This window comes from Vitis vinifera, chromosome 8 (genome assembly GCF_030704535.1).
Source record: "Vitis vinifera cultivar Pinot Noir 40024 chromosome 8, ASM3070453v1".
NCBI classification, from domain to species: Eukaryota; Viridiplantae; Streptophyta; class Magnoliopsida; order Vitales; family Vitaceae; genus Vitis; species Vitis vinifera.
In genome coordinates, this window is record NC_081812.1 from 15,019,345 (window position 1) to 15,025,597 (window position 6,253).

The window sequence follows — 6,253 nt, forward strand, 5'->3', positions numbered from 1 at the left end:
TTTTTTATATTTAATATTCTAATATTTTATAATGGAAGAAACCGCCTTAAAAAGGAGAAAAGAACTATTGATGGCTCCTGAGCTTAGGTGTAGAAACAAAGATTAGAAGCAGGGTAGGAAGGATATTTTAAAGATAAGGCGGGGGTGGTTTGGTCACTGTTGGTTTTTGAGGACGTTGACGCCCAGTCGTGATTTGTGTGACTCAGTTCAGTGGGCAAGAGGAGTCAGGTGCACGTGTTGCACATGTGTACCACCGTATTCTCAACGACGAGCCGTTTGGCTCCTGCAACACCAGATTCCGGTTATGGGAAGGAATTTTCCAATTTTTTTAAATAATAATAATAACCTTACCACATAAATCATCCCTTAAAAAACGATTTCAATTTTTTTTTTTAAATCCAATTTTGCTAAAATCGTCTCTTGAGGAGGCATTTTCCCATATTTTCTTGTATTTAATAATATTTTTAACTAGTAATATATTTTTGAAATAATAAAATTATTTAAAATACATGTATTATATAAATTAATTAATTTTATGCACTAAATTCAATTTATAAAAATAATTATTAATTAATGTGAATACATATTATTGGGGGAATCATGTAAAGGTTCGGTATTTGGAAATTATGGATGAAATGAGAATCTAAAAAAAATGAGTTTCATGAATAGTACATTTTGGAAAAAATAATCTCTAAATTATATACTTATATAATAACTTTATACATGTTTCCAAGACTACCCTTCAAAGGTAAGTACAATCTAAAAAAACAAAACTAAAAAAAAAAAAATCTAATCTAGGTGTCACCATTTTATTGTATGTGTCTTTCTTCCTTTCCTATTTTTTTTCTTCTAGAAGTGGACCCTTCTTATTCTACGTCTGTTTTTAAATTTTCATTTTCTTTTTTAAAAAATAATTCTCATTTTTTCCTTATTTTTAATATAAAAATGTATTCACCTATAATAATTAGTAATCTAATAAATAAATAAATACTAATATTTTAAATAATATTGATTTTAGATATATAATATTCATAATAGTTTTATATTTATACTTTTCATATTATGGATCCCATTTTTTATATTTTTTATTTAAATTTTTTTCTATAATATTAAACCTAAATAAAAAATAAAACACAATCCACATGCTTTGACACTAAATTTTTTGTTTTATTCAAAATAAAAACAGAAAAATAATATAAAAAAATATTAACTCATCTTTAATTTCATTCAATAAAAAATTAGTAATTATAATTCTTTAAGAGTATATAATTTTAAAATCAACATTTGAAGGTATGTAAAATAAAATTTTTACAAGTGTTTACATTAAAAAATTTAATATAAATTCACAATTCCCATCATGTTACAATGATTTTTAAAAAGAAAAAAAAAACTAATGTTTTTGTTAAATATGTTAAAAAAATACATTTTTATTTAATTAAAAATTTAAACCATTCATTTTTTTTTAATAAATAATGTTTTAAAAAAGTACATTATGTGTTTAGAAAAAATTATTTATTTTTAATAAATAATGGTATTTTTAGTTACTATCTCCACTTATATGTTTTATGTAATAGTTGAAGTGGTGATGAGTGGTAAATAGACTAGTACATCCTGTCTATCGTTGTACTTTTAAATTATTACTATTGTTACTTTTTAAGTAAAAACGATCTTATTATCTTTAATATCATGTTTGATGTTGAGATTGAAGTGGTAATAAATGACGTGACAACTGCATACGCGAGGTTCTATCAAGTATGTTTGTCAACTACTGTAACAGCGAGGCGATGAAAAGGCGACGTTGTAACGGTCGGTGGAGGGAAGTTTTGCAAGGCTTCCAGGTTGTTGGTGGAAGCTGTCCCGACGTGGGTGTTGCGGTGCGTTGGGAACGGGTGGGGCGGCAGCTGCTGTAGTTCAAACCGAGGAAGGGTTTGGAAGATGTTTTTATAGCCTCCAAAACAACATCCTTTTGATGCTGGAACCATCAAAACAACGTCGTTTTGATGTTGTGAACAAACAAAAAAAATAAAATTAATCAAACCGTCTGGTTCGGAGGGAACCAACCGACTTGTCCGATTCGTCCAATTCACCGATTCAACCTATTTCTGATCCAATTGACAGGACTGAACTAGTAAAATTAATATTACTTTAATAATGCAACCATATATCAACATAATTTATTTTTTTATGGTTGATAAGAAATGTGAATTTTATAAGTATACACTCATTACGTAGATAAATTATTACAAATATACTAATTGTGTGATTCAAATATATTAGTATGTTAAGTTAATTTACTAATTTAAACATAGTAATTAATTGTAAAAATAAACTAATTTAAATTGATTGTTATACTAATTTTAAAATGTACTAAGTTAATTTATTCTCAATATACTATTATTACACCTAAATATTAAAATAAAATAAAATTATTAATTAAAAACTAAATTATTGCAAATGTACTAATTATGTGATTTAAATATATTTATGATTTTTATTTAAAAATATTGGTACATTTTAATACAAAATGTTTTTATTTAAAAATATTGATAATTTAATTTATGATTTTATATTTGTTTTATATTTAATTAGTATACAAAATAAATTATAAGATAATTAAAATTAACTTATTTATAATAATTTAATTTTTTACCGATTTTTCACCGATATATCTTCTATATATTTGATATATCTCTAAAATTTTTGCAATTTTTTCCCATGTAGGTTTGATATTTTATTTGTATTGCCGATATATCCATGATTATCAATATATTATCCGTCGATATTTACCGTGACGATATATCTTACATATATATTGTATCCACCTTTTCCAATATATCGATAATATATTACCGATATATCCTGATATTTTCGTCATTGATAACAATATCAAATTTGAAATTAATGTTTTTATTTATACATATTTAAATAAGAAGATTTCCAAAGTGACAAATATAAAGATAAATCAAGAAATATAAGAAGACTTAAGTTAACACCTCTTAAGACTTTGTATATAGTCTCCTTGTAAGGTTGTTAATGCACTATGATAATGTATTTTATATGTTATTTAAGCACAAAAAATCATTCAAATACTAATTTATTTAAAATTCTTTTATAATTTGATGATTTTATGTTTTTAAATAAAATATAATGGCATATGCTTTCTAAACTTTCTTTAGAAGGTTTTTAAGACGTTAAATACAAGTTATAAGAGGTTTTAAGCCTTAAACCATAACTTGTTATGCACTTTACAATATAACTAGTTGAGACATAGAGGAACCAATTAAGTCAATTTGCTCGACTAATTGAGGTTAATCCTTAATCAGTCAAGGCTAAACCTCAATCGATTAAGCATTGGTTAAGACTCGATCATGGCTCTAAACCTCAATGGTTACTTGTCAAAAGCATTAATTGTTAATGGTTAGTAAATTGACATAGACTCCATCGATTGACCCTAAACTATGTCTAACTGCTAGTTTGAGTTTCCAACTCATATAAAAAAACTTAAAACTTCATTATTTTTTAAGTTTAACAATCTAACATTTTTCTATAATATATTTGAGTCATAGGAAAACGTTTTTAAGTGCACTTTATTTCAAAAATTGCATATCATTATTGCGCTATTAAATCATGGTTTACCTTGTATCATTTGAGCTTGAAATTTATATTAGGATCTTGTGAGAATATTTCATATCATTTCTTGTAGACCTTTGAGAGAAAAAAATATATATATAATTATGAGGTATCACTTAATGATTCTCAAATGTAAGGTATTACTTGATAAATTTTTCAAAAATGGGGTATGTCGTAAGGATTGTAAAAAGTATTTGGAGTTATAAGTTCAAAAATGTTAATTGAAACCACAATTCAATTGTAAAGCTTAAAAACTTGATATAGAGCCGCATTTTTCACATGTGTTCCACTCGAAGATGAAAGTTGTATTTATTTAATGATTTTTAAAAAAAAAAAAATGAATTGTCACTTATTTTATTTTATTTTATTTTTAAAAATTAAATGAAACAAAAATAAGAAGAAGAAAAAAAACCACTAATGACTCCTTATTTGGAGAAAAAAAAGTCAAAAAAACAAAAAAATAGATTTAGGGTGAGGTTACTTATCGTACAATAATAAACCGTAACACCCTTATAAGCACGTATATATATGGTATACACTAAACAAATTGAGAAAATTATGATCAATTGATGAACCATGGACACATAAGAAAATAGTAGTATAAATATATAAAACAAGGCAAAGACCAAAGCAGTTACAAGAATAATATGACACAAACAATGAGAGAATGGTACAAAGTGGTTTATTAGATTAATTAGAAAATAAAGTTTTATTGTTCCAAATATCACGATATGATTTAAAGGATTTTTGAAAAAAAACAAATTTAGATTAATGTTTTGAATTTGTTTTGAATTTATTTATTCACAAAAATTTCAATTTATTTACAAAAAGTTTGATTTTTATTCAAAACCAAATTTATTTATAAAATGACTTTTTTTTTATTAAATGAGTTTATTAAATGTAATTTCACAAAAAAAAAAAAAAAAATTCAGTTTGGTTTTATCTAAAAATAATTTTACAAGGCAAAAGGTTCCCACCAATTTATCAAAAGAAAGAAAAAGTTTATTTCAAATCTTTATTTAAGAAATGTGATTTTACAAAATTATTTAAAAGACTATCTGTGGACCCCGCATTTCGGCTCATGCGTTTCCCACTCGATGGCAAGCTCGATTTTTATTTTGAAAAATTGATTTTATTTGATTAAGAAAATTGACTTGGAGTCGCCACTTATTTTTTTGTTTTATTTTTAAAAGGGTAAACAAAATAAGAAAGAAAAACCCTAAGTGTGACTCTTTACTTTGGAGAAGGTGGTCTGTGAAAAACCGGATCGGGTTCGGGGGTCAGGTTACTTATCGGGAAGGTACGGTAAAGACCGTAGCACCCCTCTAAGTCCCTAAAACGGGTCTCTATTAATAAAATGAAGCTGACATGGCAATCAATGAGAAAATCAATGAATACTCGAAGCGATCATGCACATATGGGAATCAAAACATGTATAAAGAATGAACAAAATGTGAGTGGATACGTACCTGGTCCTCTAGTCACGAATGCGCTATCATGAAACAGGATTAGTGAATCACGAATAGATAAAATTATGCGCATGTCAAGGAACAGAATAAATCAAACAAAATAAATCAATCAATCAATCAGTCAGTCATAAGGAAATCACATATTTTGGGCCCCACCAAAGCCCGATTTATATTGCATGAATTAATCTCACGAATCCCATTATTTCGAAATTATGAAGATTCATCATTCTTGCTTGTGTAAAAATTAAAAGAAATAGAACATTATTTAAATATCGGAGTGGAATTAAAACTGTTCGAGAGAAAATTGGATTTTTGAGATTTATTTGGAAATTGAAGTCTCGAAAGTTATTTGAAGACTAGAGTCTTGAGAATTAAATTTAAGAATTTGAATTTTGGATATTAAATTTGAAAGAAATTAGAATTTTGGAAATCGAAAATTAAGTTCAGAAATTGGAATTTTGAAGAATTGTTTAAAATGGAATTTCAAAATAATTAACTAAAATAATAATAATTAAATGGATTAATGTGAATATCGGAATTTTCGGAATTAGAAATTAAAATCGGAAGTTGGAAATTTTAATGAATTGTTTAAAATTGAATTTTAGAATAAACAAATGAAATAATAATAATAATGAAAATAATAAGGATCAAATAAATAACTATGGAAATTGGAATTTCGGAAATTAGAAATTGAATTTAGAAATCGGGATTTTGAAGAATTACTTAATGATGGAATTTTAAATAAATAAATAAACAATAATAATAATAATAATAATAAAAATAATGATTGAATAAATGAATATGGAAATTGGAATTCCAGAAATTAGGAAATTGAGTTCGGAAAACGGGATTTTGAGGAATTGCTTGATGACAGAATTTTAAATAATTAAATAGTAATAATAATAATAATAACAAAAACAATGATTCAATAAATACATATGGAAATTAGAATTCCGGAAATTAGGAAATTGAGTTTGGAAATCGGGATTTTAAGGAATTGCTTGATGATAGAATTTTAAATAAATAAATAAATAACAAGAATAATGATTGAATAAATAAATATGGAAATTAGAATTCCGGACATTAGGAAATTGAGTTTGGAAATCGGGATTTTGAGGAATTGCTTGATGATAGAATTTCAAATAAATAAATAA